Here is a 26,584-nt window from a genome sequence, read left to right on the forward strand (position 1 = left end):
CAGAGTCGGACATGACTGAAGCAACTTAGCAGCAGCAGCAGCAGCAGGAACCACTCTGTCAACTGCATTCTTTGATTATTGTCAACCCAAGTAAAATCTGCCTTTTCCAAGTCTTCCATTAAGATGAATTTTTAAATAGTCATATTAAAAATAAACATATCAGAAAATCAGTTAAACGTATGTTGAATTTTTATTTCCAAAAAAAGTTAGATTATATCGTAGCATTCATTTATCCACTTGAGTAAAAAAGTACAATTGAGTCTATATCAAGAAAAAATTTGTTCATACTCAATAAAATTTAATCACAGGGAGTGATTTTTCTTAGCCATGGCTGCATTATATTTTTGATTCCATCATATTTGGTAAAGAAGGTTTTCAACTTAGCAAGAAATATCAATACCTAAAAACAAATTTTAAGTTAGCATGCACTTTTTAGGATTCACAGGCATTTTTACAGACATTGCTTCAAAAAACAATCCTACAAAATGGGCAGTCCTACAACTGTATAGAGTATGTAAGAACAGAAATCCTTCAATGATTGGACTGGTTTATGTATGACCTGTACACTTTAAGAGTATCAAGTTTAGTTGTCAGTTAATAGCAATTTTATTAATATGGCAGATACCGGAGTCTCACAATGAATTACTTAGGGGATCTATGCCACAAAGTCTGCTAGAATAACCTATACTGAACTTAATTCTTTACTTCCTTTTAAAGAAAATCTTTCGAGAAATCAAAAAATTATAATTGCTACTTTCTGAAAGAAAATTTCTTTCTAATTAGAATATTTGAAACAGACCTGATGCTGAAGCTGAAACTCCAATACTTTGGCCACCTCATGCGAAGAACTGACTCATTTGAAAAGACTCTGATGCTGGGGAAGATTGAGGGCAGGAGGAGAAGGGGACGACAGAGGATGAGATGGCTGGATGGCATCACTGACTCGATGCACATAAGTCTGAGTAAACCCCGGAAGTTGGTGATGGACAGGGAGGCCTGGCGTGCTGCGATTCATGGGGTCGCAAAGAGTCGGACATGACTGAGCGACTGAACTGAACTGAAACAGACCCACCCACTATGTTCCAAGCTCCTTTTTAGAAGGAAATACTATTAAAATAAGGTTTCTGAATATTACTGATAAAATAGGATTCCATTCAGCTACATACTAAAACTTACATTTTTAAAAATTTAATTGAAGGATAATTGCTTTACAGTATTGTGTTGGTTTCTGCCACACATCAACATGAACCAGCCATAGGTATACATATGTCCCCTCTCTCCTGACTCTCCCTCCTACCTCCCTCCCCACCCTACCCCTCAAAGTTGTTACAGAGCCCCGGTTGTAGCTCCCCGAGTCATACAGCAAATTCCCAGTGACTAAGATTACATTTTTTGGTGGTAGCAATTTACCTTACTTTTATCAGTATTCTTATTTGACAGTTAACTTGAGTTCAATGAAAATAAATAAGACCTACAAAAATATTTTTTAACCCAAGATTCTGTACCTCATATTCCATAAGTAATATTATGTCCTCTTTGGAAATGTAGGTTTAGGATATCCCAATTCTGTCAGACTTGATAAGAATTTGATAGTGAGGAATTTTTCTCACTAGCCTAAAGAAAAAAAAAAAATGAATTATTAGGTCAAAAGTGGGAGTTAACACATTATCTACAGTACAGAATTATTTGGGAGACAAATGCTTCATTATTCATTCCATAAAAAACTACATAAATTAGTTTAATTAAAATAACAAGCATTTATTATTTTATTAATATTATATTTGCAGCCAAATAGTTTCTGATAGCTGTAATCTGTTGTGGCCTAAATCTCTTAATCATATTTGGTTATGTTAAAAGACTAGAATTCACAGTGGCTAATGCAAGTCAAACATTTTTCTCAGGGTGAGATAATAGACACTTTTCAAGAGGGATTATTTGTAGTATTTTATTATAAGAAGAATATTCTTTTATAACCTGTTAAGGAGTTTCTGCTTTATTGACTATGCCAAAGCCTTTGACTATGTGGATCACAATAAACTGTGGAAAATTCTGAAAGAGATGGGAATAACAGACCACCCGACCTGCCTCTTGAGAAACCTGTATGCAGGTCAGGAAGTAACAGTTAGAACTGGACATGGAACAACAGACTGGTTCCAAACAGGAAAAGGAGTACGTCAAGACTGTATACTGTCACCCTGCTTATTTAACATATGCAGAGTACATCATGAGAAATGCTGGGCTGGAAGAAGCACAAGCTGGAATCAAGATTGCTGGGAGAAATATCAATAACCTCAGATATACAGATGACACCACCCTTATGGCAGAAAGTGAAGAGGAACTAAAAAGCCTCTTGATAAAAGTGAAAGAGATGAGTGAAAAAGTAGGCTTAAAGCTCAACATTCAGAAAACGAAGATTATGGCATCTGGTCCCATCACTTCATGGGAAACAGATGGGGAAACAGTAGCTTACTTTATTTTTTTAGGGTCCAAAATCACTGCAGATGGTGATTGCAACCATGCAATTAAAAGATGCTTACTCCTTGGAAGGAAAATCATGACCAACCTAGATAGCATATTGAAAAGCAGAGACATTACTTTGCCAACAAAGGTCCGTCTAGTCAAGGCTATGGTTTTTCCAGTGGTCATGTATGGATGTGAGAGTTGGACTGTGAAGAAAGCTGAGCGCCGAAGAATTGATGCTTTTGAACTGTGGTGTTGGAGAAGACTCTTGAGAGTCCCTTGGACTACAAGGAGATCCAACTAGTCTATTCTAAAGGAGATCAGCCCTGGGTGTTCTTTGGAAGTAAAGATGCTAAAGCTGAAACTCCAGTACTTTGGCCACCTCATGGGAAGAGCTGACTCATTGGAAAAGACTCTGATGCTGGGAGAGATTGGGGGCAAGAGGAGAAGGGGACGACAGAGGATGAGATGGCTGGATGGCATCACCGACTCAATGGACGTGAGTCTGAGTGAACTCCCAATTCATGGGATTGCAAAGAGTCGGACACGACTGAGCGACTGAACTGAACTGAACTGGGAATTCCCTGGTAGCTCAGCTGGTAAAGAATCTGCCTGCAATGCAGGAAGACGCCGGTTCGATTCCTGTGTCAGGAAGATCCCTGGAGAAGGAATAGGCTACCCACTCCAGTATATTCTGGCTTCTCTGGTGGCTCAGACAGTAAAGAATCCACCTGGGAGACCTGGGTTCGATCCCTGAGTTGGGAAGATCCCCTGGAGGAGGGCATGGCGACCCACTCCAGTATTCTGCCCTGGAGATTTCCCATGGACAGAGGAGCCTGGTAGACTGCAGTCCATGAAGTCGGGAAGAGTCAGACAGGACTGAGCACAGCAGAGCACATAACCTACTAGGCAGGGGGGCATTATGTTTGAGTCACTCTCTGGAGCTCTGGCTTCAACGTCCCAACCAACAAGTAGTCCCAGATAGCTATGTTATTTGTGGATGATCACCAGTCCCACCTCAACATGAACAAATGCTGGTTCTGGACTTCAGATGTAAGGTGGTTCTGTTATAACAGTGAAAAGGCAGAAAAGACGAATCAAAAACATATTTGCTACACAGAGTTTAAGACCTATCATCGGGGCTTCATAATGCTTGGTACAATTAATAAGACAAATTAGTGAACCAAAAGCTAACATTAGTTTCCACACTAAAATATTAAAAGCCTAGGTGGCAGAAGAAAGTACAAATCTACCTGAAACAAGGAAGTGATCCCCGAATTAAAAATAAATCCTCCAAATATCATATTATGATCTGGTGGTGGGGCAGGGGTATGCATATATGTGTGTCCCCATTTTTTTAACTATAGAGATTCTCTGCTCCTTCCCTTCTACAAATGATTTTGAACCAAATAGTCAAAAACAAGTAAATAGTTCCAATACTTCACAACATAAAAATTTACACTGATCACATTGAAAGTGAAAGTGAAGTCTCTCAGTCATGTCCGACTCTTTGCGACCCCATGGACTGTAGCCTACCAAGCCTCTCTGTCCATGGGATTTTCCAGCTAAGAGTACTGGAGAGAGTTGCCATTTCCTTCTCCAGGGTATCTTCCCAACCCAGGGATCGAACCCAGGTCTCCTGCATTGCAGACAGGCACTTCACCATCTGAGCCACCAAGGAAGCCCAATTAATTACATCCTAATTTTGCATCTATCTCTACTCAAGACTATGAACTCCTCAGAAGTAGGGTTATGTCTTAAACATCTCTTTTCCTAGTACCTGGCTAATAAAAGGCTGAGAGGAGGAAAAGCTGTGTCAGTTATTCTGTTTTATCCCCAAATGAGAAAGATAGTGTTTATAGCAGAGTACCTGAATGTTGGTACATGTGGAAGTGGGGACGGGAAATGCAGGGCACTGATTCCAGAATCAAATACAAATATGATCTTCTGTAATAGGCTTTGAAAGTTAAATTAACAGTAATGGGAACAAATTCGATTTAAACATGTTTATTAAAAGTTGTAAGTTTTACAGTGGCTGCAGTCAGAATTTCAAAAGCAACTTCCCCTTCACCTGGCATTGTCTTATGGCCTGTTTTGTGGTGGGGGGGGGGGGTGGGCGGAGGTTTCTGTTGTTTTTTGTGGGCTTTTTTTTTTTTTTGGCTTTAGTTCACTTTTTATTTACATAACCACCCCCTAGCAGAGCATAAAGCAAAGATGCCTGATGGTGACCATCCTGTTCAATTTTCTTCTGCGGAGGGTCTTCTCAGTGACCAGTTAACAGATGGAGTTCATTTTGTGTTTGCACATTTTCTAATAGTCATGCTTTTATTTCTCCAAAGTTTAGCTTTCTCGGGGAAGAGGTCTGTGGCTCTGTCACAACATACATTTTGTCATTAAACTGGTCTCCTAAATTGTTTCGGAAACTATATTCATCATAAGCTTACTGGGTCAGCTCTGAGTGGGGACCTTGGCCCTCCCTGCCTGTCACCACTGAGAGTAACGATAGCAATACTTGGCCACACATTGCTCACACACCAGCCATGACAAACTCTCAGGGAAAGTTGCTTTGAAATTCTGACGGCACCCAATCTAAAACTGCATCTAAGAAATTCAATTAATTTACAACTTCTGATAAACAGATTTATCTTGAATGTTTCCTTATCATTAATTTTACTTTCAAAACTTCTTCCAGAAGATTGTATTTGTACTTGATAGCAATAATGAATTTGTACCTCATACAAAAACAATTTTATGCTTTTTTCTTTTACTGAATCAGTCATATTTATTACAATTCCACTTAACATTATGGTAATGATCCAGATAAATCAAGTTTAGCCCCAAGTAAGAAAACAGCATCAAAAGAAGATTTTTCTTAGTTTATGCTACACTAATTATAAAAGGTCTAAAGTATTACATTTTGTGTTAGAGTAGGAGATGAGGTATAATTAACTTAAAGTTGAAAGTCAATAAAATATAAAATTATTTTAATACAGCAAATATTTCCCTAGCTCAATACCTGCAAGGAAAGCACAGATTTTTTTCTTCATTGTATCTGTTCCTAAAATGATAAAAATGCAGTAATACAGATTGATGTGTTCTACAGAGAATATAATTATGAATATATAGCTGAAACCTTTGAAATTTTTATTTGCAAACCACAGAGGTCAACATATATTTGAGAAAGAACTATATTTGTTTCATTCTGTAGGAATGTTGAGAATTCATAGTATCCCCAAATATTACTACTGTTAAACATTAATTCATTTAAAATGTTCAATTGTTTAGTACTTCGTTAGAGTAAGAAATAGAAAATTGATGATATCACTAACATTAAACCCAACACTTTAGAAATGTTTCATGTAAAGGATTAAAATTTAATTGTCCAATATGAACTAATGATTTTTCATATTATTTGGTGACAATCCTGGAAAAATAACCCTGCAATAACCACACGACTGAATAACTATGAGAATACCTACAGCTCTGAGATTTAAGAGAGAGTCTAGCTCTTAGGCCTCCTACAACAGCCCTGATGGCAGGAAAAGGAGAAGTCATAGCAGCATCCGTAGGCCCCCCAACTACTGCTTCACGTGTTCGTTAAGGGAACATGGGAGTTCCCTTGTTCCTTTGTTATTCTTGGAAAGCAACAGGCATGGCCAGGGCTGTGACATCACTCCCAGAAGTATGTGTGGAAGCAGTTCTTTCAGTGCTTACTTTGCAGTTTGCTGTTGGCTACCTGCCCGAGCTTCAAAAGAAAAAGGTAAAGTCTGAATATAAGGAATTTTTTCAGGTCATGATCAGGAAAGTACGTAGTTGTAATGCTACACTTGCAAGCAATATCATTTAAGAAGAAGGGATAAAAGCTAAAATTAAAAGGCTTGGCATTAATACAACATATAAGAAATCAAGTTCAGGCAATATTTGGGGCTTCCCAGGTGAAAGTGGAAGTGTAAGTTGCATCCAACTCTTTGCAACCCCATGAACTGTATCCCGTCAGGCCCCTCTGTCCATGGAATTCTCCAGGCAAGAATACTGGAGAGGGTTGCTATTTCCTTCTCCAGGAGATCTTCAATACACAGGGATTAAACCCAGGTCTCCTGCACTGCAGGCAGATCCTTTACCATCTGAGCCACCAAGGGGCAGTCTCATCATCAAAATTTTGCTTAGATTTTTTTCTTTAAAAAAAAAAAGAATTCTGAATACTCCACTTCCTACCTTGTCTCACATACAAATTGCTATTTCCCATGAATGCTCTCTCTCTCTAGTCATATATGATCAAAACAAACAGCCCAAAATTGTGCACATAAGTGCCTTTGACTAAGTTCACGATATTGCAAATAACGCCAAGGCATCTTTTAATTTCTGCCACTGAGAAGATGAATTATCATGGTTGTTTTGGGAAAAAAGTGGATAATTGTTATAAAAACTGTTTGTTATCAAGTCTTAATAACAGTTATATTAGGGTATTTTTTTGCTACTTGCATCGTAATTCTTTTTTCATACTCTGTCCTAAATATATCCTCCTTTTCAACCAGGCCTAAACTAACCTGGGGCAAATGTTGAAATAAATGTCAAGTTGCTTAATTATCTTTTACAGATTTTTAAAATTCTTTTTCATTAAAAAAAAAAAGTCAGCATGAAAATGTCAAAAATAAACTATTTTTATTTTCAAGGTTTTAAATGAATATTGGATAATCTTCTTACATTTGTAGAATCCCTTAAGCCATCTGTTTACTAGATGTCTATTGTCAGTTATATCCCTAAGCCAATAATTATTTTTAGAACACTTTTGATCCTTAAGAGGTCTTGATGCTTTTAAACTTCTGGAAGTACACTATTATCTGAAAAACCATATAGAGGTTTAGTCACTAAGTCATGTTCAACTCTTGTGACCCCATGGACTGTAGCCCACCAGGCTCCTCTGTCCATTGGATTCTTCAGGCAAGAATACTGGAGTGTGTTGCCATTTCTTTCTACAGGGGATCTTCCTGACCCAGGGATTAAACTCAGGTCCCCTGCATTGCAGGCAGATTATTTACTGACTGAGCCACTGGGGAAGCCATATAAACATTTGTATATATAGATCTAGATACATAGACACATAAATTATCAAAATAAAAGGGATGACTCCTTTGCCACTTTCCCACTATGACTAACACTATAGTTTAAAGAAAATGAATCTGCCTCTTCTTTTTAAACAGGAAGTAATTATCCCTATTCTTAGCTCCCTGGCCTTGAAAATATTTATGCAGGAACAATAGCAGACGGTAAACAATCTGCCTGCGATGCAGGAGACCCAGGTTCAATCCCTGGGTCAGGAAGATCCTCTCGAGAAGGAAATGGCTACTCACTCCAGAATTTTTGCCTGGAGAATTCCATGGACAGAGGAGCCTGGTAGGCTACAGTCTGTAGGGTCACAAAGAGTCCGACAAGACTAAGCAACTAACACTTTCACTTTACTTTTTTGACGTGAAATTAATAAGTTTTAAGTAGATTACTAGACAGAGAAGGCAATGGCACCCCACCCCAGTACTCTTGCCTGGAATATCCCATGGACGGAGGAGCCTGGTAGGCTGCAGTCCATGGGGTCGCTAAGAGTCGGATATGACTGAGCGACTTTCACTTTTCACTTTCATGCATTGGGGAAGGAAATGGCAACCCACTCCAGTGTTCTTGCCTGGAGAATCCCAGGGACGGGGGAGCCTGGTGGGCTGCCGTCTGTGGGGTCACATAGAGTCGGACACGACTGAAGTGAATTAGCTGATTACTAGAAGCTGGAGAATCTTCTGCAGCTGCTGTTGCTAAGTCGCTTCAGTCGTGTCCGACTCTGTGCGACCCCATAGACGGCAGCCCACCAGGCTCCCCGGTCCCTGGGATTCTCCAGGCAAGAACACTAGTGGGTTGCCTTTTCCTTCTCCAATGCATGAAAGTGAAAAGTGAAAGTGAAGTCGCTCAGCCGGGTCCGACTCTTAGCGACCCCATGGACTGCAGCCTACCAGGCTCCTCCGTCCATGGGATTTTCCAGGCAAGAGTACTGGAGTGGGGTGCCATTTCCTTCTCCGGGAGAATCTTCTAGATGGTCAGAAAAGACCATTCCTATCTTCCTTTATTTTCTACACAGTATCTTAGTTCAAAATATATTTCAGAAAATGTGTGTACAAACCAAGAATCAGATTAAGCAAAATTGAAAGCAGATTTATAAATGCCCCTACCTTGTCTTCAATAGGCAGTGCTTCATGTGAGCCATCCATTTTTCACTCTCTGGGATTACCATCTGAAAGACCATTCCAGGACTTCCCTGGGGGCAAAGTAGATAGGAATCAACCTGACATTGCAGGGGAAACAGGTTTAATCCCTGGTCCTGGAAGACCCCACATGCCACAGAGCAGCTAAGCCACAACTACTGCGTCTGCGTGCTGTAACTTCCGAAGCCTGTATGCCTAAAGCCTGTGCTCCTAAACAAGAGAAGCCCCGCTCGCCGCAACTAGTGAAGCCTACATGCAGCAATGAAGACCCTGCGCAACCAAAACATAAAATGAAATAAAAACAAAACTATTCTGACAGTCAGAAAGCCTTAAAAAGAAATAAAATGGTTTTAAAACAACAAATGGCATTATGCACATTAATATGCAGCAGATGCTGCTGCTTGTTACCTGTGTCTAGCTATCATCTCTGAGAGAGGAATTTGACTTTTATCCAACCATGTTGAGTTTATCAGTATAAAAGTTAGAGAAAATAGACCTCTTCCATGAAACAAGAGTATTAAAATACATAAACACTCACACACACACACACTCCAAATGATGACCAGTAAATTTTCTGTTGTATGAGAAGGGTCAGAACTTCACATTATTTTATCTTAAGAATGTAATTTTTTAATCAGAAAAGTATAATCTAGCTACATACTATTTTTCTGCATTTTTATTACAGTTTTATTATTCATTAGAGCCAATTTCTCTTTTCCACAAAGGATCTTTTTCTCACTTTTTTACATGTTTAAAAGGAATACACGTCAGGTAAAATTTATCGGTTAAGAAAAACTTTTATGAGCACACTATTTTTAAAAAGTGACATATACCTTATGAGGCAATTAATCACTGGTAGAATACTATGGAGTTTTTCACCCTGTAGGTTCAAAATTGACCTAATAGTAAAAAAGAATTCTGAAGTCTCATATACCAATATTCAGCATCGATATGTGATTTTATAATAATATTTTACTATAGTTCTCTGATGTCCCAAGAGTTCACAAAACTGCAAAAAAAAAAAAAGCTTCAGGATAAAAATCCAGATTGAGCAAGACCAAAAAACTGATATACCGGGTCTGTCTAAAAGAGTAACTCAGTAATGTCCTTTCCCCAAAGGATAAGGAGAGTATACACCAATAAAAAGGTGAAAGTTTAACCCAGGGTAGTTAAACCAGGGTTTTAAAAAGAGTTAAACCAGGGTAGTTTAACCCTGGAGTATATGGAATGCTGAATATTCTTTTTTTTCCTGAATAACCTGGTTTCTTTTCCATATATATATGGAAATGATACATGAAAGAAAGTGAACAAAAAACAGACTAAGATCATGTTTCCACTACCCTCATTGTCTTGCTTCATTTTCCTTGAGATAAAACTGAAAAGTAAGTATTTTTCAGAAATTACATTTTGTCATCTAAGATTCCTCTGATGGCTCATCAGGTAAAGAATCTGCCTCCAATACAGGAGATGCAGGTGATGCCAGTTCATTCCCTGGGTTGGGAAGATCCCCTGGAGGAGAAAATCGCAACCCACTCCAGTATTTTTGCCTGGAGAATTCCATGGACAGAGGAACCTGGCAGACCACAGTCCATGGGGTTGCAAAGAGTTGGACATGACTGAAGCAACTGAGGCTTCATTGGAAGGACTGATGCTGAAGCTTAAACTCCAATACTTTGGCCACCTCATGTGAAAAGTTGACTCATTGGAAAAGACCCTGATGCTGGAAGGGATTGGGGGCAGGAGGAGAAGGGGACGACAGAGGATGAGATGGCTGGATGGCATCACCGACTCAATGGACGTGAGTCTGAGTGAACTCTGGGAGTTGGTGATGGACAGGGAGGCCTGGCGTGCTGCGATTCATGGGGTCACAAAGAGTCAGACATGACTGAGTGACTGAACTGAACTGAAGCGCCTGAGCATACACATTTGCTTCTTCAGTCTGATCCTAATCAGTTTCTGTCTTGGGCTTCCCTGGTAGCTCAGACAGTAAAGACTGCCTGTAATTCAGGGTGTCTTGGTTCGATCCCTGAGTCAGGAAGATCCCCTGGAAAAGAGAATGGCTACCCACTCCAGTTCTCTTACCTGAGGAATTCCATGGACAGAAGAGCCTAGGGGGCTACAGTCCATGGGATCGCAGAGTCGGACACAACTAAGTGACTAACACTTTTACTTTCAAGTGACTTTATTTTTTTCTAAAATTGTTTTGAGCCCCCATTTGCCCATCATTGCTCTAGCTAGTTTTAAAAAAGATTTTAAGAGGAGTGCTCGCTTAATCTTAAAGTTAATTACAATTTTAAAGTATCTGAATCTACAAAATATTATTGAAAAATATTGTACTAATCTCATTAAGTAGATATAGTATTGTAATTTATTAAGCCACCCTCCTTTGTCCCCCCAAGAAAAAGATAAGGGGAGATTTTATTTCAGAACTTCCACTACAAAAGGAGGTGAATACTGATCTTGTATTAGTTTTTTTCAAATACTTATAGAAGGATGACTATCTCATTGTGCTGTTGTTTAGTCATTAAGTTGTGTCCTACTCTTTTGCAACCCCATGGGCTGTAGCCTACCAAGCTCCTCTGTTCATGGGATTTCCCAGGCAAGAATACTAGAGTGGGCTGCCATTTCCTTCTCCAGGGTATCTTTTGGACCCAGGGATCAAACCTGTGTCTCCTGCATTGGCAGGTGGATTCTTTACCACTGAGCCACCAACGAAGCCTATATCACTGTATTAGGGGATTTCTATTCCTGGAGTTCACTTTTTAATATAAATGGTAAAATGCACACATGCTGTTTAATAGCTTTTATTTGTCAAAAGCTTCTAAATTGATTGGGCTAACCATCTTCTGCCCCCACAATCCCAAAATAATTATTTTAAATAACGTGTAAAGTTCTCCTCTAAAGGATGGTAACTATTTTTTTTAGGGATGAAAAAAAATAAAAGAATTACAATACAGTACAACCCTTTGATTCCTCGAAGATTCTAAGCAGAACCACTGCCATACCTGAGTCAGTAGTTTGTAGAAGAGGTCAGCCTACAGTACACCATCTTCAGGAATCTGCAAAGTGAGAAGTCTTCCAAGCTGCTTCTCTATGCAGTATATCAGGTGATATGTTCATTCATCTTCAATGTGCAAACTCCTTTAGCAAGATTTATATACGGAACAGGGACTCCCAGGTGGCTCAGTGGGTAAAGAATCCGCCTGCAATGCAGGAGACCCGGGTTTGATCCCTGGATGAAGAAGATTTCCTGGAGGAGGGCATGGTAACCCACTTCAGTATTCTTGCCTAGAGAATCTCATGGACAAAAAAGCCTGGCAGGCTACAGTATATAGGGTCACAAAGAGTTGGACACAACTGAAGATACTTAGCACTCACATACATATATGAAACAGCAGATGTTTTCTAATTACTGTGACAGAACTCAATAACTTACTACTTGTTATTTTTTGGTATTGGATTGGACTGAAAGCTAACTAGAAGCACTACCAGGTCATTAAATTTCTTTCCAGCTACAACTATTGTTCTTAAAAGAAATGATAAATAACATAATTAATTTCCTCTAATTCAAGAACCCAACCTTCCACAAAACTCAAGTTCACTTAACAAATTACTTACATTTTGCAAGCCCTGATAAAATCTCACTTGATGATAAAAATAGCTTAAAGAGAAATCTTAGAATGCAAGAAAAGCTTCCTTCAATAGGAAGAGAAAAGCCTTTCTTAAAGGTTAATTGAAATTCCTAAGGCCCATTTAATCCAGAGTTTCTGTGTTTCTGTGGGACTTCCTGGGTAGTTCGAATAGTAAAGAATCTGCCTGCAGTGCTGGAGACCTGGGTTCGATCCCTGGGTTGGGACGATTCCTTGGAGGAGGGCAGGCAACCCATTCCGTATTCTTGCCTGGAGAATCTCATGGACAGAGGAGCTAGGCGAGCTACAGTCCATGGGATCTCAAAGAGTCCAACAGGACTGAGAGACTTTCACTTTCTCTTCTGGGATAAAACGATAACAGGTTCGAAGTTGGCACTGAGAATGTTTATTTTGTGTGGGTGTCCAACACACATATTAATAAAATACTGAGACAGCCTAATTAAATTGGATCTTAAATTGGACCTAATTAAATTGCTGAATTGGGATATTCTCGGGCTGGTATAAAGGGGATCTTTCGGGTATAAAGAAAGCTGAGCGCCGAAGAATTGATGCTTTTGAACTGTGGTGTTGGAGAAGACTCTTGAGAGTTCCTTGGACTGCAAGGAGAGCCAACCAGTCCATCCTAAAGGAGATCAGTCGTGAATATTCATTGGAAGGACTGATACTGAAGCTGAAACCAATACTTCAGCCACCTGATGCGAAGAGCGGACTCATTTGAAAAGACACTGATGCTGGGAAAGATTGTAGGCGGAAGGAGAAGGGGACGACAGAGGATGAGATGGTTGGATGGCATCACTGACTCAATGGGCATGAGTTTGAGTGAGCTCCGGGAGTTGGTGATGGATAGGGAAGCCTGGCGTGCTGCGATTCATGGGGTCGAAAAGAGTCAGACACGACTGAGCGATTGAACTGGGCTAAACAGTCTGGCACAGCACTTGTCGTTGGTTAGTGTAACGTAGGTGCCTACGTAACCACTGCAGTGTGTGTGTGTGTGTGTGTGCTCATCTGTGTCTGACTGGAATTTTCCAGATGAGGTTGCCACTTCCTCCTCCAAGGGATCTTCCCAACCAGGGATCAAACCTGTGCCTCTTGCATTTCCTTCAATGTCAGGCAGATTCTTTACCATTAGCAACCACCAGGGAAGCCCCCAGCTGCAGTGTGTACATCTACCAAAAGAACTCTGGATTTAGACACGGAGTGGGACAGAATCCACGTGCACTAATTTTTTAAGCCATCATCTGCTGACTTTACATCAACAGTGGTCTGACTGGTCTCTCCTCTTCCTTTCAACTTCTTTTGCAGTATCAGTTTTGTTTCTTGATTTACATGCACTATAGAGCCCAAGGACCATAGAAGTCAACACTGAGCCTGCTTTCTGCTGCTGCTGATGCTAAGTCACTTCAGTCGTATCCAACTCTGTGCGACCCCATAGACGGCAGCCCACCAGGCTCCCCCATCCCTGGGATTCTCCAGGCAAGAACACTGGAGTGGGTTGCCATCTCCTTCTCCAATGCAAGAAAGTGAAAAGTGAAAGTGAAGTCGCTCAGTCATGTCTGACTCTTAGCGACCCCACGGACTGCAGCCTACCAGGCTCCTCCGTCCATGGGATTTTCCAGGCAAGACACTGGAGTGGGGTGCCATTGCCTTCTCCGGAGCCTGCTTTCTACCTACACCCAAACTCCTTCTACAGTATCTTTGATGAGTGGTCAGCCAGTCTTTGGCATTAGAGCATTGGAGGAAAATTACAAAGAATGATAGAATGAAGGCCAGTTTGGGGATGAGAAAGAAAATATGAAATGATAAGAGGGAAAAGTGTACATTGAAGAGAAGGAAAATTACTGACTGAAAAAGTGAAATTAGTCAAATAACACACTGGCCTGAAGAGCTGCACATGTCAGCCAGCAATGTAGAGTTTAAACTAGCTTCTCTCAGCAAATCCACTGTGTGTACATGTATATGTTTATAAAGTACATCAAGGATGCCCTTGAATGAGACTTACCTCTTTTTCACTTTCTAATTCCAAACTAAAATGCTGGGCTTTAAAGGCATTAAAAAAAAAAAAGGAAAGAAATTCCACAACTCTAAATCTGAACATTAATAGTGAGTCTATTTCGCTATCTAGGAAAAGGTCCTTAAAAATTAACAATTTACTCCAGTAACAACAGAAAGTGGTCCAGGGGCTGAGATGAAGTCCAGATGGAAGGGGGGAACTTACCATTACTTAATTAAGATACAGTAATCAACTATTTGGAGCTTATTTGGATCCTGATTCAAATGAACTATACAAAAATATAGCAGGAGACATTTGGAAATTTAAATACTGACCAGATGCTTGATGTTATTTCTGTTTGCTCTTTTTCTTAATAGGGTTATTTAAAATGACATCTTCCCATTACTGCATGCTGTTTCCAATAAGAACACAAGAAAAGGGAAGGAAAAGAATGGAAAGACTTGGGTGAGTCACAAAGGATGGACATGCAGAGTCTGAAATGCAGGCTGAAAAGCCAGGTGCCCAAACTTTGACAGTTATCCATAGATACTAAGGACGAGCCTGAGGAGTTTTTCCAAAGAAGGGGTTGCTAGAGAGTCATGAGACAGAGCTGCTAGTTAGGAGGCAGGGCACGTCTGTAAGAAGGGATGAGGGCATGCTGGGGGGCGGGCGGAGCGGGTGGGGAGTGTGTGGGGAGGACGCGGGGCGAGGCAGGTTTTGTCTGCTCAGGCCAGGTCACAAGAGGAGAAGTGAGAGGAGAAGACCGCTTTCTCTCTGCATAAAAACGTGACCGATTATCAGGAATACACTGAAAGTCCGCCACGCACCTACCACACTTCCCGGGGATTATGGGATATTCTAGAAAAAAACACAACCCCCGGAATTTAGCTCAGGAATCAGCATCAGAATATAATCGCCTGAGTCAGCTATTCACGGAGTGAGCGTGGTAATAACACTTGTCCGGAAAAAAAAAAAAAAAAAAAAAACCCACTTCTGGTCAATAGTTACCGTGTGAAGAATCATAAATACACAAATATAAACTGGGGTTGTGCAACAGCTCTCAGATCCCTAAATAAAGTGAAAAATAGAGCAAAGGAGGAAACGACAGCAACCAAAAGAGAGAAAAGTGCAGACGACAAAACAAACCAAAACTAATCTTAACAAACACTTGCCCTCTCCCAGGCTAATAGACGCAAAGCCCCTGCCTTGCCCCAGAATAACTAAACTGACGCAAGGCGAAGGCGAAGGCGAAGGCAGCCGCCCTCGCCCGGATTCCCCGTCAATCGTGTTACCCGCGAGCCGTCCAGGAGCGGAGGCCGCGTCCCGGGCTCTCCATCCACGCGCGGCGGCGCGGGCGCTCCCCCGGGAATGCCGGGACCCGGGCTGGCGCACCGGGCGGGCTTTTCTCCCGGGGACGCCGGGGTCCAGGCCGGCGCACTGGGCGGGCTTCTCCCGGGGACGCCGGGGTCCAGGCTGGCGCACCGGGCGGGCTTCTCGCGAGCTGCGACCCCCATCCCTAGGCCCTGCTTTGTGGGTGCAAAGGTCAGGATGGCCTTCGTGTCCCCCGTCCGCATCCTTCACCCTCCTCATGCTGACAAAGGCTGAAGATTTTAATCTCTTTTTCGACATTTTTCTCAGGCCTTTTACTCCGTTCCTTTTTGCATCTGCCTGGCTTAAGCTGAAACTCCAGAACTTTGGCCACTTCATGCGAAGAGTTGACTCATTGGAAAAGAGTCTGATGCTGGGAGGGATTGGGGGCAGGAGGAGAAGGGGACGACAGAGGATGAGATGGCTAGACGGCATCACTGACTCGATGGACGTGAGTCTGAGTGAACTCCAGGAGCTGGTGATGGACAGGGAGGCCTGGGGTGCTGAGATTCATGGGGTCGCAAAGAGTCGGACACGATTGAACGACTGAACTGAACTGAACTGAGACCAGGCCGTGGTCCCCGATCCTCCCGGTCTCAGAATCGGAGCACCGCAAATCCACGCCGGGATGCAGCGACCCTAGGTCCACGCGACTCTGATCGCCTTCTTCCCAGGGTAGAATCTTTGGGTGGCTCCTGATGGCCGGCAGAGGGGCCACCCCCTTGCGTGGTTTCAAAGCCCCTCAAATTCTGACCCCGGTGCTTCCCCTAATCTCATTCCCCCCTCTCCTCGCAGGCTCCAAGAGAATTCCACGGACTCCCTCCCACGGCCTGCCAGGGCTTGTCTGGCTTATTTACTCATCCGTGAGTTAAAAAGTCGCCTCTGACATCACACCCTCCAGGACGGCCATCCCTGGAGTGGGGTGACCCCCAGGGCCCTTGCGTGCTTCTCTGGGTTGTAGCAAACGTCACTAACTCCAGCTACGCAGTTAATGGATTTTCTCCACCTCACTCCCAACAGTTTATCACCGGGACCTTTGTACCCCGCACAGGGCTAAGCAAGTGTTGTGAATTACTTAATACTTAACAACCGCCCTGCGAAGTAGCTTCTGTTATGGCCATCTTACACATGCGGCATAGACTAAGAGTTTAAGAAACGTGTCTAGTCTGGCATGGCAAGAATGCAGGGCACTCAGACATCCATACTTTTTGAACTTGCACTCTGGGTGAGTCCCTGTGCAGCTTTGGTTGAGAACCTCTGTTTAACCTGTGAGATCTCTTAGGACAAGGGGCCACCTGTGCTTCTGGAGCTGACCCAGTAACCGAGTCACAGTGAGTGTTTGTGGAGGTTTTATTTGATCCTCTACATCAGTCTGGAAGGCAGGCCATTCAGACATCACAGCTACCTTGTTTTCAGATGTGCAAAGGGATCCAGAAAGTTGAGTGACTTTGTGGTTCAGAAATGGCAGTGCATGCTGAAAACCAGGAACAGCTGACTCCCCTGGGCTCTTTTCACCATCGTAGCTTTTTTTCTGGCACAGCCTCCAAAAAGATTTCCTTCTGATTCTTCCTGGAAAAGTTTGTTAAGAGATTCATTTTCACCTCTGATCAGACTGAGGGCATCTGTAATGCCAGAGTGCATGCTTCCATGCTAAGTTGCTTCAGTTGCAGCAGACCCTTTGAGACCCCATGGACTGTAGCCCACCTGGCTCCTCTCTTCATGGGATTATCCAGGCAAGAACACTGGAGTGGGTTGCCATGCCCTCCGCCAGGAGATCTTCCCAACCCAGAAATCGAAACCATGTCTTTTATGTCTCCTGCATTTTCAGGTGAATTCTTTACCACTAGCACCATGTGGGAAGCCCTAGTGCAGATATAGAGAAGGAAAAGGCAGGGCAGGTTCTGATATCAAAATGAAACAGGAGTATCCATCCTCCTGAGCAACACTGCCCTTTGGGTATGTATCCTTAAAATGAATTGCTTCAGTTACTGGGGTTATCTCAAGATCATTCCAGGTCATATGGAATGTTATCCTAGGAGGTTCTGCTAAGCTACCTAGTTGAAATGTTTTCAAGCAAGAGTGACATCATCAGAATTGAGTTTATTGAACATATAGATTCACACGCTCATCACCGGCAATAGTGAGGGGGATGGATTGTCAAGGGACAAAAGCAAACGCAGGAAACGATGTCCATTATAGCAGGTTGTTAATAATAGCAAAGCCTTTGACTGTGTGGATCACAATAAACTGGAAAATTCTGAAAGAGATGGGAATACCAGACCACCTGACCTGCCTCTTGAGAAACCTATATGCTAGTCAGGAAGCAACAGTTAGAACAGGACATGGCACAACAGACTGGCTCCAAATAGGAAAAGGAGTACATCAAGGCTGTATATTGTCACCCTGCTTATTTGACTTGTATGCAGAGTACATCATGAGAAACGCTGGGCTGGAAGAAGCACAAGCTGGAATCAAGATTGCTGGGAGAAATATCAATCACCTCAGATATGCAGATGACACCACCCTTATGGCAGAAAGTCATGAGGAACTAAAAAGCCTCTTGATGAAAGTGAAAGTGGAGAGTGAAAAAGTTGGCTTAAAGCTCAACATTCAGAAAATGAAGATCATGGCATCTGGTCCCATCACTTCATGGGAAATAGATGGGGAAACAGTGGAAACAGTGTCAGACTTTATTTTTTGGGGCTCCAAAATCACTGCAGATGGTGATTGCAGCCATGAAATCAAAAGATGCTTACTCCTTGGAAGGAAAGTTATGACCAACCTAGACAGCATATTGAAAAGCAGAGACATTACTTTGCCAACAAAGGTCCGTCTAGCCAAGGCTATGGTTTTTCCAGTGGTCATGTATGGATGTGAGAGTTGGACTGTGAAGAAAGCTGAGCACCAAAGAACTGATACTTTTGAACTGTGGTGTTGGGAGAAGACTCTTGAGTCCCTTGGACTGCAAGGAGATCCAACCAGTCCATTCTGAAGGAGATCAGTCCTGGGTGTTCATTGGAAGAACTGATGCTAAAGCTGAAACTCCAATACTTTGGCCACCTCATGCGAAGAGTTGACTCATTGGAAAAGACCCTGATGCTGGGAGGGACTGGGGGCAGGAGGAGAAGGGGACGACAAAGGATGAGATGGCTGGATGGCATCACCGACTCAATGCACATGAGTTTGAGTGAACTCTGGGAGTTGGTGATGGACAGGGAGGCCTGGCATGCTGCGATTCATGGGGTTGCAAAGAGTTGGACTTGACTGAGCGACTGAACTGAACTGAACTGAATAATAGCAAAAGGCTGGAAATATCCACTACGTCTACTGATAAACAGAATGGTTCAGTTGTGATGTTCACACAAGAAATACTATATAGCAGTGAAAATGAATGAATTATACCTTGTATAAAACATGAATAAATTTTAGAAATATTACAAAATTATCATTTTATGTAGGGAAAACATGTAGTACTGTAGGAAAAAAAGATACTAGACAGCACTCAGGCTCCTTATTTGTTAAAGAAAAATGTGATATCCATGTATACACTTGTATACAATATATGGAGTTTATTTCACAAACATTTGGATGTGTATACAATATATGGAATTTATTTCACAAACATTTGGATGTTTATAACTCACAAGGCCTCTACTCACACATATATATGCATGTTATATAAACACATTATACAACTGGTATACAATGGACTGTGAAAGCATGTTGATGGCACAAATGTTATTATTGAGGAGATGACTGCATCTTTAAAATAGAATTTAGCAGTATGGAGCTTCCTCAAAAAATTAAAGACAGAACCACGATATGATCCAGAAATCCCTCTTTGGGGTATATATACAAAGGAAATTAAATTATTACCCCAAAGAGACATCTGCACCTCCATGTTAATTGCAGTGCTCAGTTGCTCAGTTGTGTCCAACTCTTTGTGACCCCATGGACTATATAGCCCACCAGGTTCCTCTGTCCATGGGATTTCCCAGGCAAGAATAGTGGAGTGGGTTGACACTTCCTACTCCAGGGGCTTAAAACTGAAGTATTATTCACAATAGCCAAGACATGGAAGCCACCTAACTGCCCATCAACAAATGAATGGATAAAGTTAATATGGTACATATATGCAAGAGGGTATTAATCAGCCACCCAAAAGAAGGAAGTCCTGCTATTTTTGACAACATGGATGAACCTGGAGGACATTATGCTAAATGAAATAAACCAGAAAAAAAAAAAATACTGTATGATCTCCCTCATTATGTGTGTGTGTTAGTTACTCTATTGTGTCTGACTCTTTTGTGACTCCATGAACTATAGCCCACCAGGCTCCTCTGTCCATGGAATTTCTCAGGCAAGAATACCAGAGAGGGTAGCCATTTCCTTCTCCAAGGGATCTTACCAACCCAGGGATCAAACTTGTATCTCCTGTGTCTCCTGTATTGGCAGGCAGATTCTTGACTGCTGAGCTACCAGGGAAGCTCCAATAAGTCTCAGAAAACGTAAAATAGAGTTAAAAATAAATAGAGTTTAAAGATAAAAATTTTGATCTTTATTTTATAAAGATCAAAAAGTGAGGAGAATGACTAACATACATTTAAAATGAGATTTCTACTTCTTTAAGTAATATTTCAACAATTTCTATCAAATGGGTAAAAAAATGGCATTTCTTAGATTTTTGAAAGAAATACAGACATTAGGTAAAACAGTAAGACGAAAAGGGAGAAATAAATAGGAAATGAGCAGATGAAATAACCTTATATCTTTTGACATCGTCTAGAAGGCAATGGCACCCCACTCCAGCACTCTTGCCTGGAAAATCCCATGGACAGAGGAGCTGGGTGGGCTGCAGTCCATGAGGTCGATAAGAGTCGGACAAGACTCAGCGACTTCACTTTCACTTTTCACTTTCACGCATTGGAGAAGGAAATGGCAACCCACTCCAGTGTTCTTCCCTGGAGAATCCCAGGGACCGGGGAGCCTGCTGGGCTGCTGTCTATGGGGTTGCACAGAGTTGGACACGACTGAAGCAACTTAGCAGCAGCAGCAGATGCTCCTTAGTAACCATGCAGTGACAAAATTTTAAATCTATATTTGTAATTACAATAGTATTCAGTTCAGTTCAGTCGCTCAGTCAAGTCCGACTCTTTGCTACCCCATGAATCGCAGCACGCCAGGCCTCCCTGTCCATCACCAGCTCCCGGAGTTCACTCAGACTCATGTCCATCGAGTCAGTGATGCCATCCAGCCATCTCATCCTCTGTCGTCCCCTTCTCCTCCTGCCCCCAATCCCTCCCAGCATCAGACTCTTTTCCAATGAGTCATCTCTTTGCATGAGGTGGCCAAAGTACTGGAGTTTCAGCTTTAGCATCATTCCTTCCAAAGAAATCCCAGGGCTGATCTCCTTCAAAATGGACTGGTTGGATCTCCTTGCAGTCCAAGGGACTCTAAAGAGTCTTCTCCAATACCACAGTTCAAAAGCATCAATTCTTCGGTGCTCAGCTTTCTTCACAGTCCAACTCTCACATCCATACATGACCACTGGAAAAACCATAGCCTTGGCTAGACGGACCTTTGTTGGCAAAGTAATGTCTCTGCTTTTCAATATGCTATCTAAGTTGGTCATAACTTTCTTTCCAGGGAGTAAGCGTCTTTTAATTTCATGGCTGCAATCACCATCTGCAGTGATTTTGGAGCCCCCAAAAATAAAGTCTGACACTGTTTCCACTGTTTCCCCATCTATTTCCCATGAAGTGATGGGACCAGATGCCATGATCTTCATTTTCTGAATGTTGAGCTTTAAGCCAACTTTTTCACTCTCCACTTTCACCTTCATCAAGAGGCTTTTTAGTTCCTCATGACTTTCTGCCATAAGGGTGGTGTCATCTGCATATCTGAGGTGACTGATATTTCTCCCGGCAATCTTGATTCCAGCTTGTGTTTCTTCTAGCCCAGCGTTTCTCATGATGTACTCTGCATATAAGTTAAATAAGCAGGGTGACAATATACAGCCTTGACGTACTCCTTTTCCTATTTGGAACCAGTCTGTTGTTCCATGTCCTGTTCTAACTGTTGCTTCCTGAACTGCATACGAATTTCTCAAGGGGCAGGTCAGGTGGTCTGGTATTCCCATCTCTTTCAGAATTTTCCACAGTTTATTGTGATCCACACATTCAAAGGCTTTGGCATAGTCAATAAAGCTGAAATAGATGTTTTTCTGGAACTCTCTTGCTTTTTCAATGATCTAGCAGATGTTGGCAATTTGGTCTCTGGCTCCTCTGCCTTTTCTAAAACCAGCTTGAACATCTGGAAGTTCACGGTTCACATATTGCTGAAGCCTGGCTTGGAGAATTTTGAGCATTACTTTACTATGCCAAAAGCCTGAGTCATACTAAATGTTCCCAAATAAAATTTCATTTGTAATATAAGCCATCTTAACCTTTCTTCTAAATGAAAAGAAACTTTACTTAATTAGAGGTCTCTAATGAATATATTTGTTGGAGAAGGAAATGGTAACCCACTCCAGTATTCTTGCCTAGAGAATCCCATGGATGGAGAAGCCTGGTGGGCTACAGTCCACGGGGTCACAAAGAGTTGGACACAACTGAGTGACTTCACTTTCACTTTCAACTAATGAATATATTTGTTGACTAACTCCTAGGTAATTTGAATAACATGGAATAAGAAAATAACATTTTCTTCTCAAAATTCAAGGAAAATTGTATCTTTCTTAACTTTCCTCTCAAGTACCAAGAATTATGAATATGGTAACCCAGAGGGTAGCTTCTTTTAAAGTCTTGCCTGAAATGAATGTTCATTTTATAGATAAGCTGTCATCTGAGAACTGGTATCACAATATTCAGTGCATTAAAGTCATTTAACACTTTGTGTTTCCAAAATAAAACATCTGGCTTTTGCACACCAGGACTATTGGTGGACAGGTATCCAAATTGTGAGGGAAAAAAAAAAATGTTTCTCAGGCTAAAAAGTTCTATTTATGAAGTTGGAATCTGACATTTCTGTATTATGTTCATGGAGCCATTTTGCCTAAATTGCCTCTTTGTAGTCTTCTGACCTTCTTTCATGTAAAAAATTAATTCAAAGCAACACTTCTACACAATTTCAAAGTTTTCTGTAAAATATGACATATATAGAACTGCTTTCAAGATTTTCAATGAATCATTCATAACCTATGTGACCATGGAAGACTCCCTTGTCAGGTAATTATGCTAGTTGGTTTAATAAGATGAATATATTTTATTGGTACCAATTAACATTAACAATTTAGTTAAAGCTTTTATAGCTTAGGTATTACTGGCAGAATTGTTATTATGATTCACGTGTATGCTTCTGACCACATCTTATGGATCCTGGTGGACCAGATTTCATATCACGCACTAAATTATAAATAACTGAGATTAGGTAGAGAAAATTATTCAAGGACTGTGAGTCAGCATTCCTAACAATGTAATCCATCAAGAAGTTTGAAGCAATGGCAATCATATAAGCAGAAATGTTACACTGACCTCAAGTCTAAAATAAAGCCCCAAACTCTTAAGCATGTCATAGCGGCCATAGAGAATGGGGCTGGAAGAATTGCATCTACAGGGAGCCTAGACTAGGGGCCCCAGTAACTGCACTCGGAATTCCATCACTGCATCTGTGCTATGAATTCACACCTCTCTAGTCAGCTTTGACTCAAGGACTCCCCACTTGTCCTGCTGACCTTTCTTAGACTACATGGCAATTGGGATGCTATCACCCAACTTTACTTCACTTTCTCCTTCACTGGGGTCAGACTTACACTGCAGTCTGATGGATCTCCCAGCCTTTCCTGGCTCCTTCCCAATTTCTTTCATTGTTCAGTTGCTAAGTTGCATCTGACTCGTGTGACCTCACAGACTACAACACTCTAGGCTCCTCTGTCCTCCACTATGTCACAGAGTTTGCTCAAATTCATGTCCATTGAGTCAGTGATGGTATCTAACCATCTCATCCTCCACTGCCCCCTACTGCTTTTGCCTTTAATCGTTCCCAGTGGGTCTTTGGCAATGAGTTGACTCTTTAATAGCACTTCCTTTATTCAAATCATTTTATGTTTAATCCCATATTCTCACCTACTTCTTGGATGATCTGGATTAATACATATGTCTAGAAATATCTGTTGGGTATTCAATAAAAAGTGTTATAAAGAAGAACCTTTGTATTCTATTACAAGTTAATCACTAAAGGTATGTTGCCTGTATGCTAAAATTACACATAATGGCCCATCTCTGGGAACCCTGCTCCCAGGTCAGCATTTGATGTTGTCGTTCAGTCGCTCAGTCATGTCTGACTCTTTGTGACACCGTGAACTGCAGCACGCCAGGCTTCCCTGTCCTTCACTATCTCCCTGAGTTTGCTCAAACTCATGTCCATTGAGTCGGCGATGCCATCCAACCAACTCATCTTTTGTTGCCCTCTTCTTCTCCTGCCCTCAATCTTCCCCATCATCAGGGGTTTTTCATCAGGCTCTTTACATCAGGTGGTCAAAGTATTGGACCTTCAGCTTCAATATCACTCCTTCCAAAGAAATCCCAGGGCTGATCTCCTTTAGGATTGACAGGTTTGATCTCCTTGCTCTCCAAAGGACTCTCAATAGTCTTCTCCAGCACCACAGTTCAAAAGCATCAATTCTTTGTTGCTCAGCTTTCTTTATTGTCCAACTCTCACATCCATACATGACTACTGGAAAAACCATAGCTTTGACTAGATGGACCTTTGTCAGCGAAGTTATATCTCAGCTTCTTAATGTGCTGTGTATGTTTATCATAGCTTTTCTTCCAAGGAGCAAGTGTCTTTTAGTTTTGTGGCTGCAGTCACTATTCTCAGTGATTTTGGAGACCAAGAAAATAAAATCTGACACTGTTTCTACTTTTTCCCCATCTATTTGCCATGAAGTGATGGGACCAAATGCCACGATCTTCCGTTTTTTGAATGTTGAGTTTTAAGCCAACTTTTTCGCTCTCCTTTTTCACTTTCATCAAGAGTCTCTTTAGGTCCTCTTCGCTCTCTACCATAAGGGTGGTGTCATCTGCATATCTGAGGTTGTCGATACTTCTCCCGGCAATCTTGATTCCAGTTTGTGATTCATCCAGCCTGGCATTTGGCATGATGTATTCTGCATAGAAGTTAAAGAAACAGGGTGACACTATACAGCCTTGATGTACTCCCAATCTGGAACCAGTCTGTTGTTCCATGTTCTGTTCTAACTGTTGCTTCCTGACCTGCATACAGGTTTCTCAGGAGACAGGTAAGATAATGTGGTTTTCCCATTTCTTTAAGAATTTTCCATAGTTTGTTGTGATCCACACAGAGGCAGCAGTGGCAAGAAAAGAGGCTTTGCTAGTATCATGGTAGAGGCAGAGGTGGGAGCAGGATAATGACCGGCACCCCAAGTTGCTAGTGCCATGGGGCAGGAGGCCTAGAAGCACTGCATGTCCACCTCAGGGTGGCAGGGCTTGCTGGGCCTGGACAATAATGCCTAGGAGCCAAAGGAGAGGAAAGGTGGGCCATGGGGGTGGCAGATCAGCCCCAGGGTGGCCAGTAGCAGCAGTGAGGCCAGGGAGCCCTCCGCTCCAGGGGGTCTTCCAACCTTGGCTCCAGTCTTCCCCAGACCCCTTTCCTGGGGACTCCAGCAGGGCCTTTGCTCAGGGCCTGGGTGGCACTTTGACAGGTGAAGGTTTACAGGCTCAGTGAGGACCAGCAGTGGAACAACCAAGGCACTGGGCATGTCTCCTATCTATGTGGAAGATAGGGTATGTCCCTGCTGATTAGGGCCTGAAAAACGCGGTCCACTGGAGAAGGAAATGGCAAACCAGTTCAGTATTCTTGCCTTGAGAACCCCACAAACAAAATGAAAAGGCAAAAAGATGTGACACTGGAAGATGAGCCCCCAGGTCAGTAGGTGTTCCAATATGTTACTGAGGAAGAGCAGAGAAACAGCTCCATAAAGAATGATGAGGTGGGGCTAAAGCAGAAAATTCGCTCAGTTGTGGATGTGTCTGGTGGTGAAAGTCTGATGCTGTACAGAACAATATTGTATAGGAACCTGGAATGTTAGGTCTATGAATCAAGGTAAATTGACGGGGTCAGACAAGAGTAAACATTGACATTTTAGGAATCAGTGAACTAAAATAGACCAGAATAGGAGAATTTAATTCAAACAACCATTATATCTACTACTGTGGGCAAGAATCCCTTAGAAGAAATGGAGCAGCCTTCATAGTCAACAAAAGAGTTTGAAATGCAGTACTTGGGTACAGCCTCAAAAACAACAGAATGATCTCGGTTTGTTTCCAAGACAAACCATTCAACATCACAGTAATCCAAGTCTATGCCCCAACTACTAATGACAAAGAAGCTGAGGTTGAACAATTCTATGAAGATCTACAAGACCTTCTAGAACTAACACTAATCAGCATTAAGCTTTGTTTAGCTCACAGGAAACATCCTGACCAGGCCTATCTGTGAATGACTACAGGAAAGAAGAAGTAAATACATCATATCCAGAGGCTGACTAGAAACAGGAAATGTTTGAATTTATGCCCTCCCCTTTTAGTGTAAAAGAAGCATGAATTTTAATTTACACAAGAAGATTCTTAGGGACATGAGTCCACCATCTTGAGTCTGCTGGCTTTCAGAATAAAGTTGCCATTCCTTGCCCCGACAATTCATCTCTTGATATGGGCCTGTCCTGCAGCAAGCAGTACTGGCCTGAACTTGGTAACAAATGTTGGTGAAGCCAGCCAGAAGCCTTGGTGTTCAGGGCCAGCCGGCCCCGGTTGGAGAATTTTTGAGTAAGGCCCCAGCAACTGCCAGGACCA

At 42.0% G+C, this 26,584-nt stretch overlaps 1 long non-coding RNA gene across 1 annotated transcript; it reads right to left on the minus strand.

Moving 5' to 3' along the window:
* LOC132346200 (uncharacterized) lies at positions 1-12,285 on the minus strand. Its single transcript, XR_009495966.1, has 4 exons — positions 11,711-12,285; positions 8,673-8,758; positions 1,506-1,614; positions 1-400 (listed from the first exon to the last, which is right to left on the minus strand). It is a non-coding gene; the product is annotated as an uncharacterized lncRNA (long non-coding RNA).
* Between the last annotated feature and the right edge of the window lie 14,299 nt (positions 12,286-26,584).

Source organism: Bos taurus, chromosome 9 (genome assembly GCF_002263795.3).
Source record: "Bos taurus isolate L1 Dominette 01449 registration number 42190680 breed Hereford chromosome 9, ARS-UCD2.0, whole genome shotgun sequence".
NCBI lineage: Eukaryota > Metazoa > Chordata > Mammalia > Artiodactyla > Bovidae > Bos > Bos taurus.